Source organism: Schistocerca americana, chromosome 4 (assembly GCF_021461395.2).
Source record: "Schistocerca americana isolate TAMUIC-IGC-003095 chromosome 4, iqSchAmer2.1, whole genome shotgun sequence".
Taxonomy (NCBI): Eukaryota; Metazoa; Arthropoda; class Insecta; order Orthoptera; family Acrididae; genus Schistocerca; species Schistocerca americana.
This window is the reverse complement of record NC_060122.1, coordinates 422584549-422599037: the sequence shown is the minus strand read 5'-3', so window position 1 is coordinate 422599037 and position 14489 is coordinate 422584549. Positions and strand designations below refer to the sequence as shown.

The following is a 14489-nucleotide window of genomic DNA, read 5'->3' as shown; positions in this document are numbered from 1 at the left end:
CAACAAAATCGGTATACGTATCACTTACTACCTGCGAAGAAGCAATGTGGGTGTAAGAACCACCTACATCCTCTAGGGGTGGAGGTGAAAATATCGTGGCAGAGGACCGTAACACAGAAACGTCTGCAGAACTTTCAACCGAGTCAGCATATCTCCACGAGTCATTATTTGTAATTTTTAAAGCTGCATAAAATATGGTGGAGGTAATGTACCCCTACCACCGCTAGGGGTAAGGGGGTTGAGGAGTTGTAACGTTTAAGAATACACAATAAATCGATATTAGTATCGAAGCTGTAGCTTTCGGAGTAGCTGGGCTCATTGATGACGATCTCAATGACGTATCACCTTTAAGGGTGGGGGGGGTGTTGTGTTGAGGAGCAAAGGCAGTGGCATATCAGCATATCTCCATACCGCCTGAACAAATTTGTACCAAATGTCGAAGAAAAAGATTCGCGTCCCAGATTAGTGTCCCAGTAGGACATTTCTATCATTCCTGTGGCTGAGTATGAGGATGCAAAGGGGTGACACCCAAGTATAACTCACCAACGCCTTGAGCAATCACAACAACATTTGGTACACACACGATTCATCCTTTGTACGAAAATGCTGAGGCAGTAAGATGTGCCTACTGCTGATCGGTGTGTGTGTAGGTAAATGAGGTAAGACCACCAGGATATCTTAAAATTAATATTTATTAAAAAACGAAAAAACAAAAGATTGAAACACCGATCGAACATAAAAGGTAGCAAAGATGTTAATTATGAATGCGCGGTAAGGCGCAGACAAACGAAAAAACATTTTTTCGTTCAATTATTTGTGCATGATTTTTTTTTCACACACACTCTCTCGTATGTAGAAGGACGATGAAGATGTCCGATTTTAAATATGAAGTGTTGCGAGTTCAATGTATCATACGTGTGCATGAATAATAGTACAGTGAACAACAATATCAAGTATTTTTTATTTACTGAAGTAAAGTGAAGAGCATAGAAGGAGGATTCTCTTGATTACGTCAAGCGCCTGTGTTCTCGGAGTCCGCTGCCTGCAACTACAAATGAAATGCAAGAGAAGTCCGATAGCCAACAAAAATTCAAATAAGCGCAGAACATTTCTAATAACGCAACCGTATTATATACATACAAAAATGCGTCTTCATATGCAAATTCAATAATATTTAGTAATAATAATTTATTATTAGTTATATACAAGTGGTGATGAAAACGAGAAGCAGTGACACGTAAAAATGATAGAAAGCGACTCGTTGGCATTTCTCATATCTATTTAGTTGTCTTGGAGTACAGTACTTTAAAGTATGAAGCGCAATCTGTCTCTTATTTTACATTAACAAGAGGAGGAATGTGAATGAAAGTGAAAAAATGAGATGAAATTATTATCCAGTTACAAACATAAAAATGTTTGTTCCCTTTTCACATCTAAAATGTTGAATAACTGTCCACTACTTTTTACATACTTCTTACCCAGGTAGAAATACAAGTTTCTTTTGGATTTACATGAAACTCAAGAGCGGAATTCGCCGCAGATTCAAACAAGATATGTGCACAAATATGAGTCAAATGTTAAATGCACGAGAAATCTATACAAATTGTTTAAACAAAAGTGTCACATATTCCTACTGCTTAGGTCATCGGTCCCTAGACTTACCCATTACTTAAACTAACTTATGTTAAGAACAACACACACACACACACACTCATGCCCGAGGGAGGACTCGAACCTCCGGCGGGAATGGCCGCGCAGTCCGTCACATGACGCCTCAAACCGCGCGGCCACTCCGCGTGGCTAATTATTTGTCCGGAAACTAATACTTGTTAATATATGTGCCGTTTCACATATGACGAGTAATACGTAGTGTTCCATGGTGTTATTTACAGCGGAGGCTGGATTCACTAGAGAGGGCATCGTAAATTACCACAATGCGTACGTGTGGGCAGATGCAAATCCCCAAGCAGCGACAGAGATATAGTGCCATATACTTTACCGAAGATATTAACAGGTGCTGTGTATCACCGATTTCTGGGCGATGAGCTACCACCGCTGTTGGAGAACGTTACCTTTGCAGAAAGGCAACGCCTGTGGTTTATGCACCACGCAGCGCCATCCCATCTCCTACGAATCGTGCGACGGTATCTCGCTGTAACGTTTCATGGGGATGAATTGATTTAGGAGAACCGGGGGAGTGGTCTCTCCGTTCACGAAACATGAAATCAGTGGTTTTCTGACTGTGGGAACATTAAAAGACATTGGTGTATGCCCAACCCACTAAGTATATGCAGACGTTACAAGAGTGTGTGACGAAAGCATGCGAGGCAATCCGAATAGTGACAGGTGTATTTGAAAAAGTGCGTGATTCGTTGCGAAGAAGGGCTTAAGCATGTGTCAGGATGCGTGGTAACCGCACAAAGAACTGCTTAGGGAATCTAATTCTAAGTAACGGACAGACGGGAAGCTGAGAACAGTTTTGCCAATATATCAACAGGGGTAGGTTTCCGGTCATACAACTATACGAACTTCTAATTTTAACTACCTCCTATAGGAACACGTGACAACTTTTTCTAAACATCCTGTGCATGTGTTAAGTATATGTAACATATGCTTATGCAGGATAAGTTTGTAAAAAGAGCTAGTATATAAAACCAATTCGATTCAGTACTTCTGTGTTAGTTACATGATACATTTTTGATCTTCAAGATTCTACTACTCTGTAACAACTGTTTTGTCATTCCTTTCAACAGGGCTCCTAGGTCATTCCTACACGCGGCTGGTATCAATACTGTACTCTGCCGCATTGATTTTACTAGTTTAGCAACATCTCTACTAGACCTGTGAAAATGAGTTTGTGGATTCCCATAAAATTTATTCTTGCGTGGCATCCACGGTGTTTCACGTTCTTATAGGGGAATCAGACCTGATCCCAAATTTGTGGTACATTGTTCGGCTCATTGGTCTCCGAACCGCTGCTGTTAATCCCCACAAACCTTTAGGTCTCACTGCACGAACGTGATATGGTGCTGTACTTACAGGCTGATCTGATATTCACGTTTGTTGTCTCTTTCGAGTGGATTGTCACGAATGGTACTGTAGCGTCGAGGACGTGGATCAATGTGGGGGACAGCGGACGTCCCCGTCTGACGAGCTGAACGCCTCCCCCGGGCCTCTGCTCATTCCACGGTAAGCCCTGCTGGCGTAGCTCACAGGACGTGTGTCAGCTCTGCCTCAGGGAAGGCACACCCACCAAACAACGTCTGAGGGCATGTGTGGCGAATATGTCAGTGCCTAGCAGGCTGATATTTCAATCTGAAACATCAGGGAGGAAGTAATGTTATGCCCGATGAGCCGATGAGAGGTCGTTAGAACCCAAACTCGAATTGGAAAGTATTCCATAGACAGAACTGAGCTGATCGATCTTAACGTAGATCATGGCGTCCAAAGGGAATATTTTAGGGCCGTTAGTGTTCACGATATGTGCAATGCTTGTCGTTAAAATTGCGACATCATGAATAACTGGCACAAAGTGTTCCATTTGTTGAGATATACAAACGAGTAGCATTTTGGCGCAAATAGGAATAACGCCTTCGACATTCTGTACGTAAATAAGGATTACTCAGCAGCGTTTCTCATTTGAAAATCGCATTTGTTTTGGTAGTTTCTGAGGCGATCGTCTTATGCCTCGGGTAAGAAAGCGAAGCATATAACGAGAGGTGTCGAATTCGACGTAGGACTGCAGCCTATCCAGGCTGCCAGCCCACGATATTGTTGCTCGCGTTGGTTGAGATCCCACGACTGTGTTACGAATATGGAATCGACGGGTTCAGGAGGATCTTACTTAACGCCTACAGCATATCAACAGCCCCACGCGACCAGCACCCGAGAGGACAGACATTCACTCCGTTGTACAGGGTGGCACAGTCACACCACTTATCTTAGAAAATAGACGTGTATGTAGCAAGACAACTATTCACAAGGACATTATGACAATGTCTGGAACTTCAAGGACTTATGTTTCTTCTCTGATAACTTTGCTCATCTCTTAAACTGGTTATTGAGGGAAATTTGTAGGCTAAATTGCTATTCAAGAAAACTGTTTTCCATCTATTTGCGGCGCGTTAGAACGCTTACGTAAACTTTTGGATTCATGGGCATGAGCAGCGAGTCCCTTAACTTCAGTCTACTATTCATTGTTACTAAATTGTGATCTGAATCTATATCTACTTACAGGTATACCTTACAGTCCAGTGTCTGATATTGGAATCTCTGTCTGACCACCATATAATTCAGTTGGAATTTTCCCTTATCTCAGGCCTTTTCCAAGTAAGAGTACACCTCCTCCTCTTGTTATTTTTGAATAGTCTGTTCACTATCACTAACTTACTTGGCCTCTCTCCTCTCTCATTCCTACTACTACGCCCATAATCTCTTGTAATACTATCTTTAGTTCCTTCCCCTATTACCGAAATCCAGTCCCCCACGAGAATTAGATTTTCATCTCATTTTACATATTGAATTACCCGTTAGTTATAAGGTGGAATTTGGCGCCACACAAGACACCAAGGAATTTTTTGATTCGACTGGTAATTGCCAAGACTTCTTATTCTCTTGAGAATAATTTAACTCTGCTCTGATAGTGTTCTGTATGGGAAAGCAAGTGTTTACTTAGTTCCGTCATCGCTTCCGTGTCACTGTAAGGTGCCTACGCCGTACCGTGACGCATCTGTCGCAAGAACTAGTAACTTACCTGGAGAAAAGATAGCAGGCAGGGATCGGATTTCGTGTACTTTTTTAGCTAAAGAAATGCTTTCTGAAATGCTTCTGGTCATACAAACTTAATCCTTCTTTGCGCAGTTGCACGAGTTTGCTATTTGGGCTGCCTACAGAATTAACTTCGAGCTGTAGTTAATTTCATCATGAAATACTGTGGCTCCTTCAGATTTCTGGGAGTGGGAAACAGAAATATAGCATCGGACAGTAGACCAGCTAGCTTCAGAACTTGCACAGAGTAGAAATAGAAAAGAATGCACGTTCCGACTTTACTCCAGAGGAAACTAGTGTAGGTAGGACTGATGCATAGTTTTCCAGTCCTGCGATGCTATTCACGTCTCAAGCTGATATAACACGTACCGTGACAGTTGTGAATAAAAAATGAATCGCACCATGCCACATTTTTCAGATATTGTTCGTGTGGCCTGTTTAATATATGATAGTGACCCATGCCAGTTGTCAGGTTAAAATAAGATGGCTAGCACTCCAGAAGGTAGGTCTGCGACATTTTGAACCGATGTGACGACATATACCAACAAACTAAATTACTACTGATACCATCCGAAATCGTTGGCTACAAAATTTCTTCTGTGTGGTATAACTTTTGTAAATGGCTGTCCTACTTCCATAATAGTTAGAAAGTTTAAATGTATTTATGTGGTCGTGTTTGCGCGGTTTTAGTGGATGTCCATTTTTTGCCGCTGGGCAGTGCCACACGACAATTGTTGTGCAGTATTGCACAACATTCTGCAGTAACTTACGATATTGTGGAAACTATTGTGCAATAATGCACAGTAGTTAATAAATTATCAAACAATTAAAAACTACTTCATAACTGAATAGAAAATTAATCAATAAATACTGTGATGACCATTTTAAATGGTTTCTTTTTCAGCATATATTTCACATTCAGGAAGGTACAGATGCAAATAAATATTTGACTTTATATGATGTATGGGTACTAACAGTCTTGATTCGTGGTTGGGCAGGTAAAATTGTCTGAGGACGTAGGCAGTCAGTTTCAGCTGACTGCTTCTAATGGACAGCAATTGCGATTAATATTGTCGAAATTGAGGACGAGGTGGTACCAGGCTCAAAGGAAAAGCGCCCGATTTGACGTTGCTATTAAACAGTGGCTGGACGGGTGGAGTACATTTATAGAGAATACCACCAAGTTCGTATTATCGTTCAACACTTAGTGCTTTATATTAATGTGATAATATTAATTTTGCGCTATATAGTAGCGACAATGTCCCAAGCCACGAATGTGACTACCATTTCGATTTAAAAATGTAAAATATCAAACAGAACATTTCAGTACGGTAAGTCCGACTTCTAATTCGTTATCAGCGGCCACAAAACACCTTATACACTATGTTATACTCGAGTTCATTAAATTTATAAATTTTAATCCGGTCTATTGGATCCAGCAGTTTGAATTTTGTAATTCGGATTCGTAATCGGCGACCTCAAAAATTTAAAAAGAACACAGTTTTGCTGGATTTTGTATCCATTTCTTTACAATTTCCAGGATTTGAAGCGACTTGTCCCATGTGCGTCGTCATTCTCGCCCGAAGGTTTCAATCAGTTCCTGCTTAATCATATGGCGTAGGTAGAGCCTACTGGATTTGTCCAGCCAGCAGTACAGATCGTGTGATTTCAATCTTTCCAGTAGAGCTTGCAGATTTGCTAGGTGCTGCTCCAGTGTTGCTCCTTACGTTCAGGTAGTTTTCACTCTGAGTTATGCCCAGAATGAGCTGCTCTATCGTAGAAATGTAGCGGCGGGGAGGGGGATGGGGGTGGAATAGCTGCAGCAAAATAGAAGCCTGCTGTATTGATATAACCCAACAGGGTTGTTAAGCCTCAGTGCCACCCTTGTTTCTACATACACCGGCAACTGTAAATAAGCGTCTGCTAAGTCGATTTTAAAGAAGAATTGACCGTCTGCTAGTCGGGACGCAAATGAGTTTTTTTTTCTTTTTAACGATAAATCTTCTGACTGCTTTGATGCGGCCCGTCACGAATTTCTCTCCCGTGTCAACCTCTTTATTTCAGAGTCACAATTGCAAACTACGTCTTCAATTATTCGCTGGATGTATTCTAATCTCTGTCTTCCTCTACAATTTTTACCTTCTACAGAAACAGTTCTCTCTAGTACAATGGAACTTATTCCCTGATGTCTTAACAGATGTCCTATCGTCCTGTTCCCTCGTCTTGTCAGCGTTTTCCGTACATTCCTTCCCTCTCCGATTCTACGCTGAACCTCCACATTCCGTGCCTATTTAGTCCGCTTTATTTTCAACATTCGTCTGTAGCACCACAACTCGAATGCTTCCTTTCTCTTCTGTTCCGGTTTTTCCACAGTTCATGTTTCTCTATGATACAGTGCTGTACTCCAGACTCAGAAACTAAGAAGTTTCTTTCTCAGATTAAGGCCTATGTTTGATACTAACAGACTTCTCTTTCCCAGGAATGCCCTTTTTGCCCAGTGCTAGTCTTCTTGCTCCGTCCGTCATGAGTTATTTTGCTGCCTAGATAGCAGAATTCTTTAACTTTATCTACTTTGTGATCGCCAATCCTGATGTTAAGTTTCTCGCTTTTTTCGTTTCTGCTACTTCTCATTACTTTCATCTTTCTTTGATTTACTCTCAGTCCGTATTCTGTAGTCATTAGACTATTCATTCCATTCAGCATATCATGTAATTATTCTTCACTTTCACTCACTCAGGATAGCAACGTCATTAGCGAATCGTATCATTGGCATCCTTTCATCTTCAACTTTAATTCCACTTCTGAACCTTTTTTTTCATCATTGCGTCTTCGATGTACAGATTGAACAGTAGGGGCGAAAGATTACATGCCTGTCTCACGCCGTTTTTAATCCGAACGCTTCGTTCTTGGTCGTCCGCTCTCATTATTTTCTCTTGGCTCTTGTACATATCGTACATTACCCGTCTCTCACTATGACTTATACCTATTTTTCTCAGAATTTCGAATATCTTCCACTGTTTTACTTCGTCGTTTTCAGGTCGATAAATCCTACGAATGTATCTTGATTTTTCTTTAGTATTGCTTCCATTATCAACCGCAACGTCAGAATTGCCTCTCTGATGCCTTTATCTTTCCTAAAGCCAAACTGATCCTCATCTAGCGCATCCTCTATTTTCTTTTCCGTTCTTCTGGATATTATTCTTGTCAGCAACTTGGATGCATGAGCGGTTAAGCTGATTGTGCGATAATTCTCAGACTAGTGAGCTCTTGCAGTCTTTGGAATTGTGTGGATGATATTTTTCCGAAAGACAGATGGTATGTCGCCAGACTCATATATTCTACACACCAACGTGAATAGTCGTTTTGCTGCCACTTCACCCAATTATTTTAGAAATGATGATGGACTGTTATCTATCCCTGCTACCTTATTTTATCTTAAATCTTCCAAAGCTGCTTTAAATTCTGATTCTAATATTGGATCTCCAATCTCTTCTAAATCGACTTCTGTTTCTTCTTTTATCACGTCATCGGACACGTCTTCCCTCTAATGAGGTAGACGTCTATATTAGATTGGGCACTGTCCTCCAGTTAGTCTCCTTTTAAAGTATGCCGCACATTGCAAGTGATACCGGGAGCGGATGTGACTAAAATGCCTCACTCAAATTATACCTGCGTTATGAAACCCTTATCACAATCGTACAATGGTGGAAAAACTTTCTTATATTCCTTACAGACATTACATTGAATGGTATATAGGTTGACACTATACTGACTTGCCCGTCTGTGCGAGGACATTTCGGAAAGTAAGGTCCGATCGTACGCGAAATGGAAGAAATTAGTGAAAATCAAAACTGATCTAACTACTTTGTTACCCGTTGTTGCTGCACTAGCAAACGGTGGAGAGTACGAGGATGATGACAGGAAATTGTCATCAGATGTGTAACATTTACAGCTCTGACTTCTACCATCTGTTCTACTTCTAACTCATCATCAATTGCTTGCTGCGCCAAGGGTGCTACGTTAAATGCTTAAGCTGGTTTAAAAATGTCACTAAGGGTTGGGTCTGACGATCCCAAGAGAACAGGTGAGTCAGTCTGACAGGTCAGATGGAGCGAGTCACGACTAACATAGACAGAACTAATGACCTCACTTCTTTTTTTTACGATTTTTTCAACTGTCCACGAATGAGTGAGCTGGCAGAGAACAAAAACGTTCCTGAGCCAAAGGTTAGATATATTTAAATGGCGTTTTGAAACACATAAGAAATAATTAAAATAGCGTTTTATAAGTAAAACATTCATGAACAGTTTTATAATGTTTAAAACTTTTAGATAATCTTAAGTTAAAATGTAATCACCATTAAACGTTTGTGGTGTTATTGTGTAATGGCGACTCTATTGGTACATGAAAATGGTCATGCTCGTGATGGAGGTGCAGCGATGAATACGACTGCAGAAATCAGTGTGATGGAAGGAGGGGGAGGGAGGAAGATGGGACGATGCGGAGGTTGAGCGTTGTGACAAGAGCTGAAAGAAGGGGTATATCTCGGCACGGATTTCATCGTTGGGTAGTGGCAGTCATCTGAAGTTACCGGGGAAGAGGATGGATAAGGCATGAAAGCATAACGTAGGTGCAGTGCGGATGTAGTGGCGGAAAAGTATACTCGGATTGGTGATTATTGGGTGAACTATTGGATACTGAATCTGATTTTCGATTAACTTATTGGATCCAAAGGTGTTGTAGGAAGAGAAGAAGGTGTTGTAAGCGGGTGTGTTCGTACATGGTACGAGATGAGGAAGATAGATGATGCAGAAGGTAAGGCAGAGTGCATGGTTTTCCAGAGTTTCAGGAGACTTGTAGAATTTAGGGGAGGCGGAGATCCAGACAATGTTGGCGTAAGTTAGGATAGGGCGGGTGAGGGATTTGTAAGTGAGGATAATAGTAGAAGGCTGTAGACCTCATTTGTGTCCTGCTAGTAATTTTATTAATTTCTGGGCTTTTTGTTAGATGGTAATTAGGTGAATATTCCATATTAGCTTTCTGTCAGCGGTTAGTTTATTGTGTTGTTCAGAGGGGCGGGTTGATCATAGACGAAGATGTGGAAATGTGAACGACGAAAACGTCGAGTTGTGCGACCAGAGGCGACTTGGCTTTTCTGTAGATTCAAGTGAAGTTTCCACGCGACTCGAACATGAGGGTCTAGTTGCGTTATAGGGAAGCATGAGAGAGTTGTTGGGTTCGGTGGATAGCTATGTAGGCGGTGCCGTTCGTGTATTGCAGGAGGCAGGTTGCTGGTGATGTCTGTAATGTCCCTAGTGTCCCAGATGTAAAGTAGGGGGAACAGACAGAGCCTTGAAGCGTACTCGCATTGGGGTTAAATAGGCGTGAGCAGTTGCGGTTGATTGTGACATCTGTAGGACGGTGGTGAAGAATGGACGCTATAAGGTAGACGTAGTTAACGAGGGGCCCAAAGGTTTGTATCTTGGAGAACATTCCTCGTCAAAGGCATTTTTGGATGTCCGTGGCGACAAGTATGGGAGATTTTCTTTTATTTAGTTGATGGGAAATAAAATGGGTATGGTAAAGAAGCTTGAAATTATAATAAAATTAATACCCTTAGCTGCATACAGGCGTTGGCGAAGTCAACGGGGACAGTTGAGAATGTGTGCCCCGACCGGGACTCGAAACCGGGGTCTCCTGTTAACATGGCAGACGCTCTATCCATCTGAGCCACCGAGGACACAGAGGATAGTGCGACTGCAGGGACTTATCTCCGGCACGCCTCCCGTGATACTCACATTCGCAACTTATTGTCCCGCACTATATTCATAGTGCCCTTGTCCATCATACTCATTACTCGCGGCTTTACCGCCGATTACCGTAAGAGTTCGGGCACTGTTTGTGCATCCGCACAGAAAAAGATGGTCAAATGTCCGGTGAGTCTTAACTGTATCAATATCAAGATGCTATCTGTTCTTTCGGACATATATATAAAGAAGCTTGAACGCATCGAGTTATCAATATTAGGATCAAGTGGCATGGTGAGAGTATCATACAATTAGAATATAAAGTAGTTGTTTTGGTGAAGTTGTTAGGAAGGGGTCTGTTGTTGAGTGACGTGGAAAACGTGGGAATGGGGATGTTTCTGAAGAGCCAATAGAATGATTTTCGGTGCTTTGTAGGTGTTTTGTTTAATTTAGAGCGTTTCATCTGCCAGTCTCGCCATTGTTTAGCTTGCAAGTAACAGCGAGCATGTCGCTGAAGTTGCCGGTGGCGCAGGAGTCTGTCTCGGCCATAAGTACGAAGGACTTCTCTATATAGACTATGGGATTCTTGGAAAAGAGCAACAGTGCGTGGAGGGAGAATGGAGCGTCCACAGTAGATATTTGGGTATGGGATATGGTTGGAAATTGCATTTGAGATGGTCTGTTGTAGGAAGTCAGCCTCACGCTGAAGGTGGAGGTCGTAGCTTTCGATCAGGATTTGAATTTGCGGACGGTATGCATTCCAGTCTGCGCGGGAATATTCATGGGTTTTCTGGAGCGGATGATTAGGACTTGGTTAGAACAAGGTATGAGAGCTGGTAAACGACAGGTACATGATCACTTTCAGTTGTGTCTAGGACTTCTACTTTGGTACACCTGATGAGATTAGGGGAAGCAATAATGGTATTAGTGCTAGTGTTTGTGTTAGATTGGGTGTGGGCAGGGATGTACATGTTGTGGCCATGTGGGGTTGGTGTAATTGTTGGTAAGGATTAATGTGATTTTTTGGAGAAAGAGGGTGAAGATGAGATGCTCAGTTGGATCGTTTAGGAGTGGTTGAGGGGTGGAAGGGATATTTCGGAAATGGATAATGGCTACTCCGCCACGGCCAATAGGACTGGTATTACCAGTTCGACGTAGGATGTAAGGAAACATGCGTACGCAAACGTGGGATTGGAGGAAGGATTCATTGAGGAGAAGTGCATGGATTTTACGTTGTCTGAGAGTATGGATAAGAAGCGAAGGCAATGGATGTTTTGGTACAGAAAATTGTATGTGTGCTGCGCCATTTTTAGACAGAGAGCTGTTACGATTAACCTAGAGTTTGGAAGCTATCAAAAATGAAATAGATCCGATTTTGGAAGTAGGTAACGTATGTACTGAGCCGGAACATAATGCGATTGGCGAGTTTGATTTGCTGAAGGAGGTAATCTTTAGAAAGCGTAGATATTTTTGAGACTTAAGGCTACGAAACGGATCGTGTCTTCAATGGTGCGTGGAGGACGAAGGGAATGGTTTGTATGCAGTGGTTTATCAACAGTGCGTATGTGAACGCTGAGTTCAGGTTTTTCGGGAGGGTGTTTGGATTTTCACTTGTGGGTATAGGTAGGCTGAGATTTCTCGTGCGTGTTGCAGATAGATGGAGATTGTAGATTCGACCATTGTTTATAAAGGCGGTGTTTCTTGCAGGACAGGTGGTTGATTGTTGCGATTTTAGGACACGTGGTCGTTATACTGGGGACATCACTGCCATCGATATACTTGAATAGTTGTTCTAAACGGTTCTGCAGGATGTTTCCTATGGTAAACCAAGGTCTCATTTTTTACTTTTGTCTTTGATATCGTGTGGTGCTGAAAATGCTCTTACTAAGGAGTGAGATCCTTTATTACCATTTCTAATGTATAGTGCCTTTCGTACGTAAATTCTTGGTAGTAAGTTCAATTTACTTTTAATTTCTTGCCTGTGTGTTCTAAGTTAATCTCGCTAAACAATGCTGAGAATGAAACTTCCTGACAGATTAAAACTGTGTGCCGGACCGAGACTCGAACTCGGGACCTTTGCCTTTCGCGTTCAAGTGCTCTACCAACTGAGCTACCCAAGCACGACTCACGACCCGTCTCCACAGCTTCAATTCTGCCAGTACCTCGTCTCCTACCTTCCAAACTTCACAGAAGCTCTTCTGCGAACCTTGCAGAACTAGCACTCCTGGAAGAAAGGATATTGCGGAGACATGGCTTAACCACAGCCTAAGGGATGTTTCCAGAATGAGATTTTCACTCTGCAGCGGAGTGTGCGCTGATATGAAACTTCCTGACAGATTAAAACTGTAGAGCACTTGCCCGCAAAAGGCAAAGGTCCCGAGTTCGAGTCTCGGTCCGGCACACAGTTTTAATCTGTCAGGAAGTTTCATATCAGCGCACACTCCGCTGCAGAGTGAAAATCGCATTCTGAACGCTGAGAATGTTCGAGGCTCGGCGTAGTGGCTAGGTCTGTTTTGTGGAGGGGTTATGAGAGTTGTTATGAGTGAATTTCCAGTGTGGGTGAATGGTAATGTGGATCATTGAGTCTGATGATGATGAAGTGTCTCCGGGGCACTAGTTGATGGATTTGCAATGCTGGTATATATTGTTGAATAAGAATGAAAGGTGTCTTTGAGTTTACGAATTTGGGGTCGTATCTGCTTAATAAAAAGGAAGAGGAAGATGCTGGGTTTTGAGGTTCTGAACGACTTTAATGCTCCTTGCAGCCAGGTATTACCTGGTCTCCGGCAGAAGGTGTCGCTAATGCAGCCGCTTTCTTTCTTTCGTCTCCTTCCAGTAAGAACATCGACGCTAGATTGCCGTAGCTCACAGACAGTATCAGAATAGATTATACCGCGCCGCGGCTGTAAACGTATCATCTTCATTAATATTTATCTGTGATTAAATTAATTCAGACGAATATTGGGATGGTTCTTAGTCCACGGAAGACTCCTTCCGATGTCGGATCTTTAATAGCTCATAAAGCATTTTATGATATCCTTTTGGCCTCCGAGATGATCTCGGTATAGCTATCTCGTCATTTCTGCGTTGAACTAAATCGAGTAACTTCTAGTTGTCCTAAAAGATTACTGCATTCAACTAAAACTGTTGGGCGCATTAAACTCTAAACGACAGAAAAAGAAATAAGAGACTGAAGAAACTCGTCCAGCTGTGCAAGCGCTGTGCGTAAACAGATAAACAAGCAGCGAAAAACAAGAGCGGCTTCCAGCGGCCAAAGTTGGAAAGAAAACTTGGCGTGTGTGACTTTTGGAGACTTAATATGGAACCGCTGAGGCGGATGCTGCTTTGCATCGCTGCTGGCGCCGACGGTTTTTCCTTGACGCTTCTCGCTGCAAAATCCTCTAATTTACTAACGCTCCTTTCATGAGATTTACCGCTTACCTAGTGTCTCTCGCATATAGTGCTTTGACTGACCGTTCTGCTTTGATTGCCATTTTACCAGCAGCTCACAACCTACTTCGGCGAACAACTCTTAACATTTATGTTTAATTTCTATTTACTCTTGAGGAACTATTTGTCCAGTTTAGGTGTGAATTTTTTTGTAATGTCTTGTGATATTTAAGAATACCTGCGGATATTATTACTTGGAAACTAGATGAATGGAGACATAGAAGATAAGTTATCAAATTTTTCAAGATTCGTTATTGTGACTGGCAGTTTACCCATGGTTTGTTCTTTGTTCATTTGCTTGTTTATTTTCGTATTTACTTCGGTTATTATTTGCCTATTGTATCCATTTTCTCTGGCTGTTTGGTGTATTGTGTTTACTTTCTTTGTTTACTTCCTTTGACTAGTGGGAGTCTGTTAAGTTTTGTATAGCACGTATTCACAAATAAGTGTTTGTCAGATTATGGTTGGACTTGCTGTTGCAATTGCGGTTATTGGTATTTATTTACTGATGGACCATTCTATGGT

The 14489-nt window shown here is 41.9% G+C and overlaps 1 long non-coding RNA gene across 1 annotated transcript in view; it reads left to right on the top strand.

Annotated features, from left to right (window-relative positions):
• The window catches only part of LOC124614004, a 701124-nt gene that overhangs the window by 443539 nt on the left and 243096 nt on the right, over nucleotides 1-14489 (top strand). The gene's annotated exons all lie outside the window — the stretch shown is intronic.